General features: G+C 32.1%; 2 long non-coding RNA genes across 2 annotated transcripts; both read left to right on the top strand.

The window, feature by feature from the left end:
• The first annotated feature begins 3,549 nt into the window (after positions 1 to 3,549).
• Positions 3,550 to 4,431, top strand: LOC120144798. The gene is made up of 3 exons (XR_005518058.1): positions 3,550 to 3,892; positions 4,111 to 4,179; positions 4,342 to 4,431. It is a non-coding gene; the product is annotated as an uncharacterized LOC120144798 (long non-coding RNA).
• A 108-nt stretch (positions 4,432 to 4,539) lies between these two features.
• On the top strand, positions 4,540 to 5,000 carry LOC120144799. Its single transcript, XR_005518059.1, has 2 exons — positions 4,540 to 4,696; positions 4,798 to 5,000. It is a non-coding gene; the product is annotated as an uncharacterized LOC120144799 (long non-coding RNA).
• Positions 5,001 to 23,273: the final 18,273 nt, after the last annotated feature.

Genomic DNA, 23,273 nt, shown 5'->3' with positions numbered 1-23,273 from the left:
ATACCTATTGCAATGCTTATTTTTGCAATATAATCTCAATATGGGTACACCGTCTCCTAAAAAACATGGAAGGTAAAAATAATGCCATTATAAAACTACACAACGAATGGGATTCATCTAACAACAAACTACCCAGTTGGTTTAACCTGGTTCAACGACTGAATCCTAGGATAATAGTTGAGTTCAAAACTCATCATGTCTACTATAATGATCGAGTTCTTCGAGATCGATGTCAATTACACCGTGTTTTTTGGACTTACCCACAACGCATTAATGCAGTGAAATACTATAAACTTGTTGTCCAAATTAATTATACGCATGAGTATATTACATTTTTCCCAATTTCATTTATCATTCATTTTCATTTTTTATACTAACTACTTTATTTCGCTTAGGTTACGAACTCTCACCTTAAACATTTGAGTTTATATTTCAAGTGAACAAATGCATATGATCGTGGATATCGATATAGACATATGACAACCAACTTGGTTGAGGCAATCAATTCAACCTTAAAGGGCCCTGTCATTTACCAGTAATTGCTTTGGCTAAAATGACGTATTTTTTTTGGGTCAACTTTTTACCAAGCTCGGGGGACAAGCTCTCACTTGGATACAAAACGGTGATGTTTATCACCCACGATTAGTAGAAGATCTGTAGCAAAAGGTTGCACAATCAAACAACATGTCTGTAATAAGCTTTTCTCACACCCAAGAATTATTTTGGGCATAGAAATGCCACGACCTCTGCAAGGGATTGAATCTAACTCTTTCAGAGTTAATCTATGATATAAATGTTACGATTGTGGGTTTTTTCAAGCTTTGAAGTAACCATGCTCCCATGTCATGACATCTTTCTCATTTTCTCGTCAAGACTATAAGCGTTATGTGGATCTAGTATACCAACTTTCACAAGTATTCAAGGTATATGAATATGAGTTTCCCCTCATATATAATGACAAAGACCCAAATGAGGTTCAGACTTGGCTTCCAATTATACCAAATTCGAACTTATTAAAAGAGCTAGGCCATCCAAAATCTACTCGAATTCATTGCGATGTGGATATTCGAGAGACGTTAAGACAAAACTTAAGATGTGGTCATTGCATAAATCCCAACCACAATAGGAGAAACTGTCAATCTCTTTCATCATCACGTAACCGTTAACCACCACTCACGTAATCATATTTTCTAATGTTTCAACTTATGTTATTTGATTTTCTTTTAGTTTCAATTAATGTGATTTCAACTTGTTTATTTTACAAGATGACAATTTTGTCTATATACATAATTTTCCAATTAAATGTTTAACGTTTATTTCTTACAATCTAACATACAATCAACTTTAACCCTACCCTACTTTAAAAACATAAACATTCTAACATACAATCAATTTTAACCCTAAACCATACAAATATAACACCTTAAACCACTAAAAACCCTAAAACTAATTATAAAACCATTACAAAACCCTAAAACCATTTTAACATAAAACCCTAAATCGAGTATGGGAGGCACATTCCATACAATGCGCCATTCAAGGGAGGCGTGTTCCTTAGGATGCGCCATTCAAGGGAGATGCATCCCCTAGGACGCGCCATTCATGAAACCCATGGAAGGCGCGTTTCATGGCACACACCTTTTCTCCCCTGACTAAGGTGCCTCATTCTCTCTCTTGAAAAAAAAGTGTTAGATCGGGAAATAGTTAGGAAAGGGTGTTTATAGGTAGTGTTTTTTTTAATAGGGTGATTTTTTGGTCAATTTGCCCAATAATTCAACCATGAATGAAATAAAAAAATAGAACCCAGAGAATCAATAATCTTAAGAGTATGGACACACCAACTCCCTCAACTGGAATCTTCCTCCAATAAAATCCAACTAAAAATGGAAAAAAGAAGAACCCGTATGATATTAACATCTGAAAAGTAAAACCCATATTTTAAAATCACCAAAAACAGATTATTTGAAAGGCTTCTACTTTTCAAAACATTTATTTCGCTAATTAATCTGACATCATCTATCGAAACGAGACACTAAACTTTTTAAATAATATCACAAGTTTAAATCTCGACAATTATAAATGAATCAAACTGAAATGAGAAAATCACTCTCATAATAAACTTAAACAAATTTTGATCTAAATTAATTAATTAATAAATTTGATACAAGTAGTTAATAAAAAAATCATTCACTTTGTTGTTTGGAAAAATATTTCCTTTTGTATCACACTAAATTTAAGAAAAATTATGTATTTAGTAATCTAACTATCGTGTGATTCTATTTTAGTATTAAATTATATTTTTTTAAATCATAACTAATGATAAGTATTGATTTTATTTATTTATATTATTGAAAAATAAACAAAACTGCTGATATGACATTTATTTACTTCTTTAATGATGACATGACATTATCGTATGATAACACATTATTATCATTATTAATATTTTAAAACGATAACTAAAATAAAATCAAAACGTAACATTATATATGATTTTGAAAAAAATAGTCAGTTGACCAAAACAGAACCACACGAATAATTGGGTGACTAGATACATGGTTATCATAACCATTTTTTCACAAATAAAATGTGTTATTAATTTAAAAAAAATATATATTTATGATTTTTTTTTTTGGAAAAGTGAGATTCTTGATGAAATTTGAAATTAATTTGAAATTTGAGTCCCCATCGACCTTTGAGTTAGGTAGGTTGAATAATTAAAAAATGTATTTTAAAAACAATTTTAAGAAAAATTATTTTTAATATAAAAGTTGGTATGCATTTATCAAAGGTTCATTTTTAGAGTTCGAAAGTCGGTTACGAGCGAGTAAAGATTAACATTCTACAACGTCCAAAATTGGTACTTGATTGCTTATACGTCGTCGTTATAGTAGAAATTACAAATCCGAGTCAAAATTAAAATATGATCTTTTGTATCGAATATTGATTAATTATTTCAAATCATAAAACTATAAAAAAAGGACTCAATCCATTTCATGTTTACTTTTCGTTCGAATGTTGTATCGAATCACACCACTTCTATCAAATGTTTTTCACTCCTATTCTACTATAGATGTTCTTGAAAAATATGAATATACTATGTTTAAAAACAACATCAAAGCAAAACATTGAGCATAAATTTAACCAATTGAAAAATAAACTATCGAGCATTAAATAAAAATAAATACAAGCATGAAAAAAATAAATAACATGAAATAAAGATGCTGAAACCAAAAAAGAAATAATAAACACTGAAGTGGGATTAAAATGAATAACAATAAAATAAGAAGCTAAAATTAAAAGAAATATTAAAGCATGAACAAATTATAAACAAGAATTATATATGTTTTAGTGGACTAAAAGGCAATAAAAATAAAGTATAATGCTAAAAAAAATAAAGTTAACATATAATTCATGAAAAGGTCAACTGACCAAAGAGGAAATTTACCCAGTACATAAAAATTGGTGTCATTCTCACATTTCAGATTTATATTGAAACACAACTTTTTTTTTAAAAAAAAACGTCATTTTGTTTTTAGCTTTGAAAAAACACACAGAGAGAGAGAGAGAGGCTACAATGCTTTCGCCGGGAAAGGGGGACCACTGCCGTTCACCATCTATCGCCGCCGTTCGCCGTTGGTCTTTCGGCTCTAAACTTCAGGAAAGTTTCGTCTCGACGCCAGTAGCTCAGATCCGGCCTTGGTTTCGCGAGAAATGATCCACAAGTCTACGAAATAACCAAAGACTTCTCGGTTCTCTGCTTCTCCGATCTGGTTATTCAACCGTTAGATCGAATTGGTTTCAAAATGTTACTCCCCTCACCATGATGTATCTCCTAACCGTCCAGATCTGCTTTCTTATCACCGGAGCTGACGTAGTTGGAGACCCGACGGTAAGTTTTTTCTCTTTCGTTCTCTCCTTTTTTTTTCGTTCTTTTTTCTCTCCAAACTCGGTCCTCGTTTTATTATAATCTCCTTCCCCCTTGTACATTAGTTTTCTTGGGGAGGGGGTTATAACCCAAGTTACAATTAAAAATAATAAAAGATTACATATTTTCCCCATTCTTTTAGCGTGTGATTGTTGGTCTGATCTTTGAAGTTGTTGGAGCAGGGTGAATCAGAGGAGTGGAAATTGCAGGGAGATGGTAGCACAGTGATGGCATTGAATTCCCGGGATTGTGTGGGATTTTGCTTCTCCCCCCTTTTTTTTATTTGTGTGGGATTGTATTTCTATGGCTCTTTATGGATTAACAAAAATTGTTATGTTTTAGTTCTTTGTTACTTTGTTGTTAATTCTATTATTGATTTTTTATCAAGTGTTTTTTTGTATTGTGTTTTGCAGCATACATGGACAATGTTCGATAATTATGTTTGATTTACTGCCCGCTTGACATACAAGAATGTTCCCAGATGGCATCGTGATCTTTGCAGGCATGTTGGAGTTCTCAACCTTTATCACATATTGTTGCTTTTTTGATTTTTTGGAACAGCTTATAGAACTTTGTTGTCTCAAATGCCAGGGTGTGCAAGAATATTCCTATTGTTCTATGTGATAAAAAGGTTGATGTAAAGAACAAGCAAGTTAAGGCAAATCAGGTTACATTCCATAGGAAGAACCTGCAATATTATGAAATTTCGGCCCAGAGTAACTACGATTTTGAGAAGCCTTTCTTGTACCTTGCTAGGAAGCTTGCAGGGTAACCGAGCTTTCCCTCTCTTGCACATGAAAATGTTTTCATCAAGCAAAGCTCCGATTGATTCCTAATAGTTATGTTTTATTATGCCTGAATATTTGTAGTGATACTAATCTTCACTTAGTGGAGTCCCCTGCTCTTGCTCCTCCAGAAGTACACATCGACTTAGTTGCCCTTCATCAGTAAGTATTTTTCCCCAAAACTTATTTTGCATTCACCATTTTTTTAATTGCTTTTCGGATGGCTTTTGCTTCAAGTAAAATCCCTTTCCTTCATATCTTTATACATGCTTTGAATCTGATCCAAACATCACTGTATACCCAACATCATCTTGGTATCATCATAATTCATTTAAATTATACCCAAAAGGCCTGAAGGGATCAATATGCTGGATGTTTGGTCTAGTCGATATATAATTTCATGTAGGGAAGTTAATTATGTTTACGAGTGTTGTTGAATTTGGGACCAAATTGAACTACAAAATTAATATAAAATATAAAACCCCTAAGTTCTAGTCCCTTCAACTGGCAAAAAGGAGTTGTCCTGATGGGTGACAGTTAGAAGAGCACCAAGCCGACCTCGATAGGGCAAAAATTATTGTTGCAATGAAATAAACATGCATCTATTATATGCCAAGCCAGCATCCACATGGTTCCAACCATGAAGTGGGGGCAAGTGAAAGCTGGTATTAGCCAATGCCAACTTGTTTACACTATGTGGGTTGGGTCCAAAGTGATACTGTCCTAATTTTCAGTACCTCATAAGTCACCTTAAAATGGGACCCCATTGCTCGGGCTTTTGGTTGGGCGATTGCTGTTGGTGAGTGGTCGGAGGTTAGGCCTTTGGGATTGTGAACTGCTTTCGTACTTATTTTCAAAAGTTGGCTTCCATGGTCATAGTCATCAAAATTGGGTTCTATTTGTCTTCATTTACCTTTAAATTTGACTTTTCTTTCATGATAATAACTCTTCCTTGTCTTATATTAATGGGTTATATCTATCGAATCTGTTATTTAGTTGTCATGCAGTTAGCCCTAAGGTAAGAAATCCCCTTCTCTCTTTTATAAACAGTGAAAGTACCTTGTTAGGACTAATTTAATTACTCCCTCTACCATTAAATATATTAATTTAGTCACCATCACTATACTAGTAGAGAAAAAATAAAGAAAAATATTTAATAGAAGCATATTTTTTGATATCTTACGTGTTCAATTTTCTAAAAAAATAAATAATATGATTTTTAAAATTTAGGGTAAACTACATAAATGACCACTCAACTATGGCTTGGTCTTGAAATGACCATCATTTTTGAATTTGCATTAATATGACCACTGAACTATTTAATTAGTTTCTATATAGTCACTTGCCGTTAATATTTAACGGAAGTGTTTACGTGGCAGTTAACAAATTAGTATAACAAGGTGTGGGTCCTTGTAAAGTTATGTATTTGCGGTGTTGGAATTCTATTTTGTTTTCTCCCATTTTGGGTACTAGTTATATATGATTTGTTTTCTTGGATTTTTATTTAATGCTATTTGATTTTGATTCTGTTTTTAATTTGTCTAATGCCTTAATTTGAGCAAAAGTTCAAATATTTTATTTTAGTCATATATTAAATTTATAGATTAAATCCCCTATATTTTAGAATTAATTAGTTTGATAAACAATATTAACTTTAATTCTTAATTTTTAATTTGCTAATTTCAGTTTAATTTAATAAATTTATTTCTCTAATTAAATTGTGACACATGTCATGTAACATCCTAAACTATGGGTTAGTGACCAAATTGTAAAGTTTCAGAATTTGGTGACTAAAGTAGAAGAATGGATTAGTTCAGTGATTTGTTTGAAAATATTTCTTAAAAGTTGTTAGTAATTATTAAAGGAATTAAAGGGTAAAATGGTCATTTGACATTAAAAATATTTTATCCCTTTTATAAGAGATGAAAACGTGGAAGATGAAAACATTTTCATCTTCTTCTTCATTTCTTCTTCCTCCTCCCCGTGGAAGCTAAGCAAAGGTGAGTTTCTGATTTCTTGATTATTTGTTGAATTAAAGGTTGGATTTTGATCATTAGAGGATAACTAAGCTTAAGGAAAGCTTAAGTTATCTTAAAATCAAAAGATAAAGGAGTTATGAAAGATTAAAGAAAATGGGTTTTTAAGTGAATCTTTGGAAAAGAGATGATAAGTTGAATTGGGAACTAAATTTGACTTGTCATCAGCTAAATTAAGAAGTATTAAATGTTAGAATTGGATTTGAAACATGTGGAAAATATGGTATGATTCTTGAAGTTCCTAAAGAGGAGAGGATATTAAGGTTAAAGATGGGATAAATGATTATAAATGAGTTTAAACATGTATATGTAAGTTAGGATTATGAAAGGGGATGAAATATGAAGCATTTGAGTGAAGAGTTGATGATTTTCGGGTTCAAAAAGAGGTTTTGGGCAGAGTGCATCGATGCACATTCATAGTGCATCGATGCATCAAGGTTAAAACCCAGAATTTTGTTTAAAGGTGTATCGATGCATAGGTAGTGCATCGATGCACTCTTTTAAAATAGAAACATCGAATGCAATTAGTGCATCGATGCATAAGGCATGCATCGATGCATCCCAGTGATAATACAACATCGAATGCATTTTATGCACCGATGCATCAGTAGTGCATCGATGCATACTTTCATTGAAAGATGAAATTGTCATTTTTCTTAGTCTAAGAAGTGAACCATTAGAGTATATTAGTTATAATACTGATATAGATCTATGAATGATTATGTAGATATAGAACGTGATCCCATTCAGAAACAATTGAAGGATTATAATCGAATCAAAGCAAAGTTAAGGTGAGTGCAATTTAATTGTACTTATGTTATCGAATAAACATTGGCTTGTGATGAGCCAGTGGTGGAGTTACTATGGTAAGAAGTGACTCCTAAAATGTTATTTGATTTGTGACTGATATGATACTTATGTGTGTATGAGTACATGATTACATGTATATGTGATATGTGATATTGAACTATATGAAATTATAATATTTGAGAATACATGCCTATGTGACAAGCTATGTGAAAGTGGATTACATGTTTATGTGAATATGTGATACGATATGAGAGTCATAAATATATGTTTATGAGATATATGTTTACACATATATAGGGTATGTGACAGAAGAGAAGGAACATGAGATTATAAGATCAATGATTATACGTATATGTGATACGTGACAGAAAAGAAGAGATATGTATTTATAAGAGAAATGATATGATATAAGTTATGTGATTACATGTATGTATTAATACATCTTGCTTGCATTACATGTTAGTGTGATTGTGAATAGGTAGGAAGGAAACAAATAATGATATAAGAATCTATTATAAAATATATGATATGAAATACATGGTTACACATACATGTGGTATGTGACAAAAGAGAAAGAACAAGTGATGAGAAATGTATTCATAATGATAATGCCCATGTTATGAGTTATGAGAACTGTAGGTATAGTTGGCATGCCAAGAGTCAAAGAACTACCTATGTCTTTCGAGACATATGGACAGTATACCTATGTTCTAAGGAACATATGGATAGTTTACCTAGGTTCTTCGGGACCTATGGACAGTTACCGAGGATCTTTATAACCTATGGACAGTTACCGATGATCTTTATAACCTCTGAATAGCTACCGAGGATCTTTTATGACCTCTGGATAGGTCCTTCGGGACATTGATCGAGCTGTGGTGACAACATATGTGTGCACAACCTCAATGTACTCACATACCTTAAGTTCTCACTAGTGTACATGGGCTAATAAAGAGAATAAACAAACATACTGAATGTGATATGTATACGATGGGTGTATAAGTGGTTTGAAATGTGTTTCATGAACCATATGATGTTATGTGTGTTTCTTAATGATAATGATAGAGATTATGATAATGATGGTATATGTTTATGTATGCTTTATGTTATATGAAATATTATATGTTTTATATGCCTCACTAAGTCATCGACTTAGCGTGTGATTGTTTCACACGTTGGTTTGGAAAGCGAAAAGAGAAGTAAAGAGGAACAAGACAGGTCAGTTCTCCTTACCGAATGTCAGATCAGAAGAGAGGTGAATAATGTATTTTTATATATAAAATTCTAGTTGGCATGTAATCAAAAGAATATATTGTATAAGCTCTGAATAGTTTTGTAAATGTTTTGAATAAGTTAAATGTTATAAAAGTTTTTAAATTACTCACTATTTTATACGAATAAATGTTTGAAAAGTCAATGACACTTCGGACTCGTATCCGGGTCGGATACGGGTTGGGGTGTTACATTTAATGGTATCAGAGCTATTGTTTAGCCGATTCTAGGCTTAAACCGAAGTCAAATGAGTTTTTAAAATGTGTACATGCCAATATAGAGTAAAATTTTTGATCTGATAGGGTAAGGAGTGTGTTGTCTTGTTATGTTAAATAAGATATGTGAATACCAGAGAATAATTTATGAAATTTATAAATATGTTTATATGATATGATGTATGATATGTGAACATATGCAATTGACATATGTTATATAATATGAATTGGATGAGCATATGCACACGTGATATGTGATAGAAGAAATGATATGAGCATGTGAAAATATGAGAGTTTCTAAAGTGAAACACAAGGCAATAGACTGAAGGTAATAGCATTCACCTGCCCTGGCCAGGCAGGGAGAAGAGCGAAAAACCTCAGGGCGTGCCTGTACAAGATTAGAAAATGTATTTTGATGTTAAATGATATTATGATGTGTTTTAATTTTATACTTCTATAATTCATAGAATGAAAGTATCGAAAAGAGTTGAGAACACCCGAGTTCAAGGGTGAATTTGAGAAATGTTCCATTGTTATGGAAGGATTGAAGAACATAAATCTCCAATGATTAAGAAAATTAGTGCTTCATAGAGTTAAGCACCGTCACAGAAAGCTAGAGATTCTGGTTTTCAACTTTAAACCAGATATGAATTAGTTGTATTATCCGCCAGGGAATTAAATCAGATGAGAGTCCAACAGACTCAAGAAGTAGGGTTTGATCCTGAAAGATTAAACAAGGAGTTAATTGATAATAAGTCAGGGTTAAAGACAACCTTTGTGAATTGGGTTAAAAGCTTTGTTAGAAGTTATAAAAAAAATTGAAGCAGGAAAATTATTTTAAAGGAATAAGATGAGTATTGAAATCATGTGATTGGAAACAAGTGGAGAAAACATAAGTATAAGAATGATAAAGAATAAGATTTTGTGCAAGTAAAATTGACTACCAAAGTCATGAAAATGTGATAAGAAGTGAGAGTTAATGATAAATATATGTGATATAAAAGAGCATGGGAGTATGAAAGACATGATATGGTTTAGTTATGAATAAGACAAAGGTAAATAGAATGGTTGAATTTGAACCAAAGGAATTTTATTATGGACAAATGAGAATGAAGGTTTGATAAGTGATGAAAATAGTGAATGAATTACTTTGACGAGGAAGAATAAATATAAGGATAATTTGATGAAGGTTTATGTTTTGATTGAAAGAAATAAGTTAAATAATAAAGTAGTGTGATAGTAAATGTATTAAGTTAAAGGATTTGTATGTTTGACGGAAACTAAGGATTGATTGAGAAGTTAAAAAGATAAAGAAGGAAAAGTATAAATGATATGAAGGAATGTAAAAGCATAAGGAAAAAGGTGATGAAAGAATTAAAGTAATGAAGTGAAGTTTATGATAATACGAAAGATTTATTGAAGAGGTGATACGTAAAAAGGAATAGTAGATGTGTAAATAGTATTGTATATAAGCAAGAGTGTGAATATGATAAGTGATTTGCATTATAAATGGAAAGAGTTAGCAATGGCTTACAAAATTATGTGATGGAAATGTATTGGAATTATAAGATATTGTCAGGTTATGATAGCCAAATATGAAATGGATTCGAATACAATGTATATTTTAATTATGTAATGTGATGTAGTGAAGGAGATAATGATTTGAATGTTCAAGAGAATATAAAGAGTAATAGAAAAGTGTGAGAATGAGTATGTCGGTGAACAATTTATAAGACAAAGGAAGTTACAATGTTTGATTTTGGAACAGTTGAATAATATTATGTGCGCATAAGATATAGTTAAGGGAAATTTCAATGGAAAAAGAATGTATAGGATCAAGTTGATAAGGGTCCTAACCTAGATTAAAAGTTGAGGATTGTGTTAAAAAATTTAATGTGCAATCAGATAATGTTAGAGGATCTCTACTATTTCAAAGTGGAAAAGTTAGATAAAGTAATTTAGTTACTATGCGGTGGAATTAAAATATGGTAAAAAAAATTTAATATATATAATTAATTGAGTAGGGCGTGTGCCCTAGATTGAACAATTGTTATTGACTAGATGTAAGAGTAAAGGTGATAGAGTAATAAGATTAGAAGAAAAGAGAAAGTGAATTAATCAAGTATGACATGAATTTGAAATATGGTTAGGTATTTGGAGCATATAGATATGATGAAGTCAATGAGAAAAGTATTTACAGGTTCAAAAGGGAGTTTTGAGGAAGAAAATAATAATAATAATAATACCAAGTACAAAAGATGGTAAAGAATGAGGTTCTGTATAAGTGAAGCTGCTTATCAAAGTTATTAAGATGTGATGAAGATTGATAATCAGGGATAAGTATAAGTAAGATAGGAAAAAAAGTATATGAACATGAATGAAAAGATATGTTTTTGTTGATATGTACAATGAAAATTCGATGACGAATTTTCTTAAAAGGAGGGGAGAGTTGTAACATCCCAAACTATGGGTTAGTGACCAAATTGTAAAGTTTCAGAATTTGGTGACTACAGTAGAAGAATGGATTAGTTCAGTGATTTGTTTGAAAATATTTCCTAAAAGTTAGTAATTATTAAAGGAATTAAAGGGTAAAATGGTCATTTGACATTAAAGATATTTTATCCCTTTTATAAGAGATGAAAACGTGGAAGATGAAAACATTTTCATCTTCTTCTTCATTTCTTCTTCCTCCTCCCCGTGGAAGCTAAGCAAATGTGAGTTTCTGATTTCTTGATTATTTGTTGAATTAAAAGTTGGGTTTTGATCATTAGAGGATAACTAAGCTTAAGGAAAGCTTAAGTTATCTTAAAATCAAAAGATAAAGGAGTTATGAAAGATTAAAGAAAATAGGTTTTTAAGTGAATCTTTGGAAAAGAGATGATAAGTTGAATTGGGAACTAAATTTGACTTGTCATCAGCTAAATTAAGAAGTATTAAATGTTAGAATTGGATTTGAAACATGTGGAAAATAGGGTATGATTCTTGAAGTTCCTAAAGAGGAGAGGATATTAAGGTTAAAGATGAGATCAATGATTATAAATGAGTTTAAACATGTATATGAAAGTTAGGATTATGAAAGGGGATGAAATATGAAGCATTTGAGTGAAGAGTTGATGATTTTCGGGTTCAAAAAGAGGTTCTGGGCAGAGTGCATCGATGCACATTCATAGTGCATCGATGCATCAAGATTAAAACCCAGAATTTTGTTTGAAGGTGTATCGATGCATAGGTAGTGCATCGATGCACTCTTTTAAAATAGAAACATCGAATGCAATTAGTGCATCGATGCATAAGGCATGCATCGATGCATCCCAGTGATAATACAACATCGAATGCATTTTATGCACCGATGCATCAGTAGTGCATCGATGCATACTTTCATTGAAAGATGAAATTGTCATTTTTCTTAGTCTAAGGAGTGAACCGTTAGAGTATATTAGTTATAATACTGATATAGATCTATGAATGATTATGTAGATATAGAACGTGATCCCATTCAGAAACAATTGAAGGATTAGAATCGAATCAAAGCAAAGCTAAGGTGAGTGCAATTTAATTGTACTTATGTTATCGAATAAACATTGGCTTGTGATGAGCCAGTGATGGAGTTACCATGGTAAGAAGTGACTCCTAAAATGTTATTAGATTTGTGACTGATATGATGCTTATGTGTGTATGAGTACATGATTACATGTATATGTGATATGTGATATTGAACTATATGAAATTATAATATATGAGAATACATGCCTATGTGACAAGCTATGTGAAAGTGGATTACATGTTTATGTGAATATGTGATACGATATGAGATTCATAAATATATGTTTATGAGATATATGTTTACACATACATAGGGTATGTGACAGAAGAGAAGGAACATGAGATTATAAGATCAATGATTACACGTATATGTGATACGTGACAGAAAAGAAGAGATATGTGTTTATAAGAGAAATGATATGATATAAGTTATGTGATTACATGTATGTATTAATATATCTTGCTTGCATTACATGTTAGTGTGATTGTGAATAGGTAGGAAGGAAACAAATAATGATATAAGAATCTATTATAAAATATATGATATGAAATACATGGTTACACATATATGTGGTATGTGATAGAAGAGAAAGAACAAGTGATGAGAAATGTATTCATAATGATAATGCCCATGTTATGAGTTATGAGAACTGTAGGTATAGTTGGCATGCCAAGAGTCAAAGAACTACCTATGTCTTTCGAGACATATGGACATTATACCTATGTTCTAAGGAACATATGGATAGTTTACCTAGGTTCTTCGGGACCTATGGACAGTTACCGAGGATCTTTATAACCTATGGACAGTTACCGATGATCTTTATAACCTCTGGATAGTTACCGAGGATCTTTATGACCTATGGATAGGTCCTTCGGGACATTGATCGAGCTGTGGTGACAACATATGTGTGCACAACCTCAATGTACTCACATACCTTAAGTTCTCACTAGTGTACATGGGCTAATAAAGAGAATAAACAAACATACTGAATGTGATATGTATACGATGGGTGTATAAGTGGTTTGAGATGTGTTTCATGAACCATATGATGTTATGTGTGTTTTTTAATGATAATGATAGAGATTATGATAATAATGGTATATGTTTATGTATGCTTTATGTTATATGAAATATTATATGTTTTATATGCCTCACTAAGTCATCGACTTAGCGTGTGATTGTTTCACACGTAGGTTTGGTAAGCGAAAAGAGAAGTAAAGAGGAACAAGACAGGTCAGTTCTCCTTACCGAATGTCAGATCAGAAGAGAGGTGAATAATATGTATTTTTATATATAAAGTTCTAGTTGACATGTATTCAAAAGAATATATTGTATAAGCTCTGAATAGTTTTGTAAATGTTTTGAATAAGTTAAATGTTATAAAAGTTTTTAAATTACTCACTATTTTATACGAATAAATGTTTGAAAAGTCAATGTGACACTTCGGACTCATATCCGGGTCGGATACGGGTTGGGGTGTTACATGTCACAACATGATTAGAGGTTTTTTAATTTTAATTTAATTAATTTAATAAATTTTTAATTTAATAAAAAGGTCACACATGTCACCTTTTGAATTGAAGTGAAAATAAATGAAGATAAGTTTTGACACCTATGGGAACTTAACTTGTGTCTCAAGGGTAACCTGCACACGCCTTAACCACTGAGATAATTCTCACCCTTGTTATTGAAATAATACATATGTTATATAACTTGTTCAAATTTATACAGAAAAGAAAATAATAATAAATTAATTGGATTTGAACCAAAATGAATTAGTAACCAAGAAAGCCTTAACCAATAATAAGCTAAATATAATATTTAGGAATCAATTAATATATATATATATGATAAACAAAAATAATAATGGATAACTGAGAACTTATGTCTTGGTCAATTGAGAATATGTCAACACTTAAATAATTAAAATAAAATTTAATAGTTTATTTATAAATTGTTTAAGATTTTAATATTTTTAAACTAAATTTATTATTTTTATATTTACTTTTAATGATTATATATGTGAATTATTAAAAAATAATTTAATATTCAAATTATAATCATAAGAAAAAATATTTAAGATTCAAATTATAAATTTATCTTTTGATTTTAAATTGTGCTCGTGAATTTTAGTAAGTTAACTAAAATTTTAATTTAATTTTAAATATTTCATATATATAATCATTAATAAATAAATATAAAATAAATAAATTTAATTTAAAAATATTAAAATCTTAAGTTAATTATAAATAGTATATTATTTTTTTAGTAATTTAAGTGTTATCATATTCTAAATTGGTCTAGATTTAAGTCCTCAGTTGTCTATTTTTATTTCTATCATTAACTATAACATACAATATATAAAAAAATAATTATGTACTTGAAAATACAAATACTTCTTCATGAACGAGAAATTTGAAATCCTTTATTCGTTCGCTTCTTTCTCGCTTCCTATCGAACCTATGTGATTACTGTACATTTGCATGAGCTGCTTACATTCCATCTTTATGAATAACAATGCACTTGCATTTTATTATGCTGTTAGGCAATTGTAACAGTTGGAGCGTCAATTCTTAGGTTACTAGTGTCTTTCTATAAGGAGTGGATAGTAAGCCTTTAAAAAAATTGATATGACATAATCTACCCATGCACGCAATATCTACTTATGCAAATCTTGCACGTGACTTATAGGGGGCATGGACGGGCGAGGGTGTAGGGGCAAAAGATTTACATTATGGTATAAATATAGAGCTACAACATACTTAAGCTATATCATAATTCCCAACCTAATTACTAAATATTAGTTACATCTTTCAGCTACCTAATATGGAGTTTCACATCCTTTCTATCTTTGCTATTGCTTTCTGACAATCCAACTTTTAGCTTCTTCTATAAATGCTGTAGTTTTATCTCAAGAGGTGTATTGGAGGTCCATATTCCCAAGCATGCCAATGCCAAAAAAACTTGGCAAATCTTTTCCTCTCCTTACAAGTTGATATTGTTGGTTTGTGCCCATCTGCTTTTGGTTCTTGTATGTGTTTTAGTTCGATACCATATTAGTTTATAAAAGTCTTTTTCCTTATGTTACAACAAGTGTATAACTAAGCAATATTCATAATTCTAAAAGACACACCAAAACCATAGTTTTTTCCTTCCAAAACATGATGACAGTGTAGTTGTGAATCTCATCTACTAGGGTTTTTCTTTTTCATTATTAGCAACACATTCTTTTGAAGATAATTTGAAAATCCAGTTATAATTGTAAGCTAATACTTTTGCTTTAATAATGACATGGATTTGTGTATCACCAATATCCTTAAAACACTTTTTTGTTTTATTGTATCCAGATGCACTAAATAATTCTAAAGTTAGTTTTGTTAATGATTTTGTAGCAAAACATTCTTAATAAGTTAAGTTATATAGTATTCAACAATTGTGTAAACCTTCTTGTATTTTTTCTCTACAAATAAAATGTAAATAACGTGAAAATCACTTTGGCAGATCTGGCAAACATGAGTAAGGATAGAAAAACACAAGAGAAAGAAGAAAAATATGATTTACCTAGTGAAGTGAAGTGATTTATTTCTCGAGGGAAAGCTTCATAGAGGTTACAAGGTGGACGCCAAGTAACTGATTGTTGAAGGAAACAAAACAGCATTACTACCTCATTCGATGGTAGATTTGAATTCTTTTTCTATTGAAAATTTTGTATAAGCCTTGGTATATTTTTCACTCAGCCTAGAATTACCCGAATCTCAAATACTTAAAGAACAAATTGAGGTTTATGAAATGTTTGCCATTGAAGGAGAAATAAACTATTGTGTAACATCTTATGGTGGATTCTAAGCTTGAGAACACATTCAGTTGTTGACTCCTAAGTTGGATAAAATAATGTCAAACCCAAATTTCACCATTGACGAGGGTATTAAATTAGAGGTGAAATCAGATGTGATATTGATCAATATGGTAGAACATGTAAAAAACGTATGCATAATACAGCTTATACATTTGATTTCGTTGTATCTAGACGCACTAAATAATTATAAAGTTAGTTTTGTTAAACAAAATAGTGTTAAATTAGAGGCGAAATCAAATTTGGTGTGCCATAAGTTGGATTATTCTTACGTTGTTTACCTGTGCTACCATATTGATAAAAATCACATCTGATTTCACATCTAATTTAATACCCACGTCAATGGTGTAATTTGGGTTTGATATTATTTTATCAAACTTAGGAGTCAACAACTTAATGCGTTCTCAAGCTTAGAATCCATCATAAGATGTTATACAATATTTTATTTATCTTTTAATGACAAGCATTTCAGAAACCTTAATTTGTTCTTTAAGTATTTGAGATTAGGGTGATTCTAGGCTGAGTGAAAAATATGCTGAGGTTTATGCAAAATTTTCAGTAGAAAAAGAATTTAAATCTGCCATCGAATGAGGTAGTAATGCTGATGTGTTTCCTTCAACAATCAGTTACTTGATGTTCACCTTGTAATCTCTATGAACCTTTCACTTGAGAAATCATCATCATTTTGGACATGTCCATATGTAAATTCATCACTTGGACAATGAATCATTTCACTGGGTAAATCATATTTTTCTTCTTTCTCTTGTGTTTATTTATCCTTACTCATGTTCACCAGATCAGCCAAAGTGGCTTTCACGTGATTCACATTTTATTTGCAGAGAAAAAGTAAAAGAAGGTTTACACAGTTGTTGAATACTATATAACTTATTAAGAATACTTTGCTACAAAATCATTAACAAAACCAACTTTAGAATTATTTAGTGCATCTGGATACAACTAAACAAGAAAGTGTTTTAAGGATGTTGATGATACACAAATCTAGGTCACTATTAAAGCAAAATGTTTGGCTTACAATTAAAACTGAATTTTCAAATTATCTTTAAAAGAATGTTACTAAAAAGGAAAAAGAAAGAATCTAGTAGATAAGATTCATAACTACACTGCCATCATGTTTTAGAAGAAAAATACTATGGTTTTGGTGTGCTTTTAGAATTATGGATGTTGCTTAGTTATGCACTTGTTGTAACATAAGGCAAAACACTTTTATATGCTAATATGAGGCCGAACTAAAACACATACAAGAAACAAAAGTAGATGGGCACAAACCAGCAACATCAGCTTGTAAGGAGAGTAAAAGATTTGCCAAGTTTTTTTGGCATTGGCGTGCTTGGGAATATGGACCTTCAATACACCTATTGAGGTAAAGCTGCAGCATTTATAGAAGAAGTTAAAAGCTAGATTGACAGAAAAGCTATAACAAATATCGAAAGGATGTGAAACTCCATATTAAGTAGTTGGAAGATGCAATTGATATTTAGTACTTAAATTGGGAACTGAGATGTAGCTTAAGTGTGTTATACTCTATATTTATATTAGAATGTAAATTTTTTGCCCTCACTCCCTCGCCTGTCCATGCCATTTTAAGTCATGTGCATGGTTTGCATAAGTAGTTATTGCATGCATGGTGGATTATACCACATTAATTTTTTTGAAGGCTTACTGTTCACTCTTTATTGAAAGACACTAGTAACCTAAGAATTCATGCCCCAGTTGTTATAACGGCTTAACAGAATGCAAGTGCATTTTTTCTCTTCATAATTAATACCATATCTTTTCCCTTTCCATTTTTACCGTTTTACCCCTAATAAACCACCCATAACCCACTACCTTTCCTCAAAATCTCCTGTCTTTCTTTTCTCTTCATCATTTCCTTGTTTTCCTTTCAACCCTTTTCTTCCTTTTACTTATGCATATTTTGTTTCCGCAATAATCCTTGTCACAGCAAACACCATGACAAGATCCAAGAAGAATCTAGCCACGTCTACCTCCCCTGCTACGGCTTCAAGATTTGAGCGTTTCCACACTGTCGAGGTTGAGGTGAAGTATAAAACCCTAAAACAACAACAACTCTATTTAAAGGACAACTTTGTCTTCTCGAAAGCTACTGAAGAACCCTTCGGACCAAAGGTAATGGTCATAGTACGAAAGCATAAAATGGGAGAAATTTGCTCGGCATCCAAAGGCAGTGGCGCCGGCAATGGTCTGAGAGTTTTACGCTCATTTAGGAGACCCATCCCAACACGCTGTTTATGTGAAAGGGAAATCCATCTGGTTCTCTCCCTCAGCCCTAAACCACTACTTCAAGCTCGACAAGGTGGAAGATCAAATTAAAAAAATTCCTTGCCAAAGCAGATCAAGAAACATATGACGGTGTATTGAAGGACCTGTGTTTCGATTAGGCCAAGTTTGAAGGGAATGTACTAACCCGTAAGCGTGTGGATTGCCGAGTCAATTACAAAGCCGTAGAATCATTTCTTGAAAGGCAAAATGATGCCTACTTCTCACAACACAACAATATTGGTGAGGCGATTGATGTTGATGCACTTGATCATCTATGGGCGAGCGATTGATGTTGGAGAGATAATTTTTTAGCAAATCCATGATTGTGCGAAGAGGAACCGATGTAACCTTCTTTTTCCTAACTTGATATCTGCTCTGTACATGAAGAAAAAAGTTCCCGAGGAGCCGTTAGAGGACTTTATCAAGTCAAAAGAAGGCACCACAAAAAGAACGTGCCCAAACTTATGAGCTTCGATGACAATGCTCTATATGAGGGCCTGGATCGAGGAGCAAAATCGGTTATCGCGATAAGAATGGCAGCCATGGTCACATCTACTAGAGAGATGCGAGAGCGGTTGAAGCATTTGAAAAGTCACATGCAGACTTTCTTCAACTATGTCAAAGGAAAGGGACGCACAACTAAATGTTTTTTTCGAGGAGTTGCTCCCGATTACCAATGACATATCGCCTTTTCCGAATGAAATCCTGAAACATATATCACATTCAGGAGGCAGTACATTTCATGCCTCGACGCAAAATATTCCACCCGAATTCCCCTCAGATCCCCTCCTCTTGCCATGTATGTCTCCCCTATACATGAAGAAGGTCGTGGCGTGACAAAAGAATATCTCAGCTCATTCTCTTCGTCCGAGAACACCCAACAAGAATTCTTTGATGGTGATGATTTCATTTCAGTCCCTTACCAGCCCACGACCGAACAAGTATTTGAACAACCCCTAGATCTCCATGCTACACCAATTCATAACCCTGAAGAAGGACAGTCTCAAGATACCCCTGCAGAGCCCACTCACACTAAGGAAAGGCCATCACCAGCTAGTGCCTCGAGCATGAAGCGTCGCATCAAGCGAACAACTGGTCGTGTCAATAAGCCATCTCCTTCTTTGCTTTCTTTAGAGATATTGGATTCGAAAGTCCCCTCCTCTCAAAAGACGTAGAACTCGCACGTTTAGTCAAGCCTCCCCATCGCATTAGCATTTTAGAGTAATTTTTATTTTCATTTACATTCATTATCATGTATTGAGGATAATGCATCCCTAAGTTTGGGGGAGGTGTTGTACTATGTATTTAATTTTAGTTTTTGTGAGAATAATTGGTTGAAATATTGGTTCTAATGACATGAATTTTATTAGGATAAATGTTGAAAAAAAGTGATGATGCCCAATGATGAAAGCAAATTTTATTGCCTAGGCCATAATTATTTTACACGACTGTTGAAGGCTAAAACCAATCTTAGTATTTGATTTTTTGTGATTCTTTAAAAACACGATTGTATGTTTTCTATACGTAAAGTGTTTAGAAAAATATTAGGAAACAACTTTTTGTTCGTTATGACATTTGTCGAAACGATTTTTTCTTAAAGGTGAAATTTTAAAAACCACATTAATTTTTAATTTACCTCATTCAATTGATTTTTAATTTAAAAACAAATGCGATTTAAAAAATCTCATTTCGAAAATTTTTAGATTTCCTTTATGATAAAAAAACGGTTCGAAGAGTCGTCACCAATCCTTGATTAAGGTGTGATTGAGCACTCAAAAATGTTGTCATTTTAAATAAAAATTACTTTTAATTAAAACAACAATTTGAGGTATGCGTTACCAAAAAATGAGTTCGGGAATCGGTTACGTGTAGGGAAGGATTAATATCCCCACAACGCCCTAAATCGGTACCTAGTCGATTAATTAATGTCATTGCAATGAACTTTAGAAATTCGAACTTAATTTGACTTTTGATCTCATAAAACAAAGATGTGAATTTAATAATATTCAAAAGCACACAAACAAATTAAATTAAAATTACCAAGTTGTTTTAGAAAGATAAAAAATGTTCAATTATTTACAAATATCGAGACCAGATCTTAAAAGCTATAACAACATTTTCTCAATAAATTTAAATAGTCGAACATTTCTTTTTCTTTCATTCCTAAATTTTAAAGTGATGGATCAATTTTTAGGCTTCACTAATGTGATACACTTTTATTTTAAAATCATTAAAAGCGAACATCAAATGCGTTATGACAACCCACTTAAAACAATTTTAAATTAAAAGTGTATTACCCTTAATCCAATTATGTAATTATAGGTTGAGTTATACACGTGAGGTTTTCATACATATTATACAAAATTGATATCATGTGATCAACAATATTAATATACACATATATATCTACAAGTTATATAATACGCACATGTATATAAGATATAGGAAACAACCATTTGTACAACACGCATATAGGAAAAAGATATATATACTAACCCAATGAATATAAACAATACTTAGCAAGAAGCAAATGACAAGCACAACATATATGTATATTTATACTTTATGAATAGAAAGTTTATTACATATTAAGGGTACTAAGTTTGAAATTCATCAATCAGGTTTCAAAAAGCTCAGAAGATAACATAATATCCAAGATATCATTAAGTCGGAAGAATAGATCCAATGAAGAATCGTGACCAAAAGATGCACATAAGATTGAATGTAAAACAGTTGAACAACGGATATGATTTCGATTCTAATTTTTGAGCCATCTTATTACTTTACATTAACTAGAGACTGCCACAAAAGCATATTTTCTTATATGGTAGCAAAACTGAAATGATTTTAATTTCAAAAAGGTGCAGATAAAATTCCTAACACTGAGCATGGATCAAGTTCCACCTTTTGCAATCATCTTTGCATTAAACTTTAACTACGCTACTCAATAACACGGGTTTTCCAGGGTAGAAACAATAAGCTTCTTAACTAAATCCAAATACCCAAAACCAATCACTTCCAAGATATTTTCATTCATTATAACAATCATCCCACCAATCAAGAAATAAAAAATCTAACTTGTTTTGTATCAAACAGAGTCAGCAACAGATGAATACTCAAAACTAGAAATTTAAACTTAATGTTTCAATCCAAACGATATCAAACAAGTATAAAACAGAATGAAACAAAATACCCATCAACCAGTTTACCATCAAGACAAGAACAAAACCATCTCTTTAAGGGGGAAATGAAAAGGGTAGAGAAAGCGAGAACTTACATGTAATGAGAAATGGGACTTGACCATAAGAGTGAGAGACGACGTTGAGAAGAGAAAGATAAAAGAGGGAATCAAGGAGAAGCAACCAAAATTGAAGAGAATGCTACTGCTACTGCTAAGGTCATAGTCATTTCCAGATTCCTTTGTTTTCCTTTTTTATCCTCAATACATCGTTGATCCAACGCCTCTTTACTATTATTTGTATTCTGTTGCTTTCCTTCTTCTTTTTTCAATCAGGGAAAACCCCCTTTACAATATGCTTGTGAATACCAGAAATAAGAATGGGGCTCTCGAAAATCTCTCCTTTTTCGTTTAAAAAAGGCTTGGTCATTTTTTAATTAAAAATGCTTGATGCTTGATTTAAAAAAAAGGAAAATAGGGAGAAAAGCTTTGTATTTTTCTCTGTGTAAAAACGAAAATAGAAGGCCTTTGTTTTTTTTTTGTATTTCCAATCTCAGGAAGAACACTGTTTTCCCTTTACAATGAATCCCCCCTCTTTTAGATTTTCGTCCCCAATACAAGAAAATGGCCCCCTCTACAAAACTGTTTTTTCCCGTTCTTATCACCCCCTTACAAACTATTTTTTAATGCAGTTTTCTTCCTCTCTTCTATAACTGTTGCAGGTACAATTGAAGCCGGTTGAGCAAGTGAGACAACTGGCAAGAGAGGCTTCCACGGTTGTTTGGGTGCATTTCGGGCTTGCTGTACTTTGGGTCTTGTAACATGGTTTGGACTTAAACCCAAATTGAATCCTTGTAATGACCTAAAAAATAACAATAAAATAAAATTAATATATAATATTAATAATTATAATAATAAAATAAAACAATAAAAATAATAAAAATCCCGGACAAAACGCGTGTCTACAACTGTCCCTCTTTGCCCATTCTTGTGTTAACAAAAATAGGACAGAGATAAAAAAGACTGCGTTTTTGTCTAGTTCTATCTTCGGGCTTTGAAACTTGATGAGGGATTTACTCCCTCTTCTTTGAACAATCTTCGACTAGCGGGTTTGCTCCCTCTTGCTTCAGGGAGTAGAACTCGAACAGTCTTCTGCCTATGGGTTCTCTCCCTCTTGCTTCATGGAGTAGAACTCGAATAATCTTCTGCCTACGGGTTCGCTCCCTCTTGCTTTAAGGAGTAGAACTCTAACAATCTTCTGGTGTGATTCTGCTTCACTACTCTTTTGTGAAGGCTTAGGATGGCCCGAAGGACTTAATCACCATGCTCGGAAGGCTTACTGCTGACCCGA

This window comes from Hibiscus syriacus, unplaced genomic scaffold (genome assembly GCF_006381635.1).
Source record: "Hibiscus syriacus cultivar Baekdansim isolate YM2019G1 unplaced genomic scaffold, ASM638163v2 tig00110890_pilon, whole genome shotgun sequence".
Classification (NCBI taxonomy): Eukaryota; Viridiplantae; Streptophyta; class Magnoliopsida; order Malvales; family Malvaceae; genus Hibiscus; species Hibiscus syriacus.
Note: the sequence above shows the minus strand (reverse complement) of the source record. Positions and strands in the feature narration are given on the sequence as shown.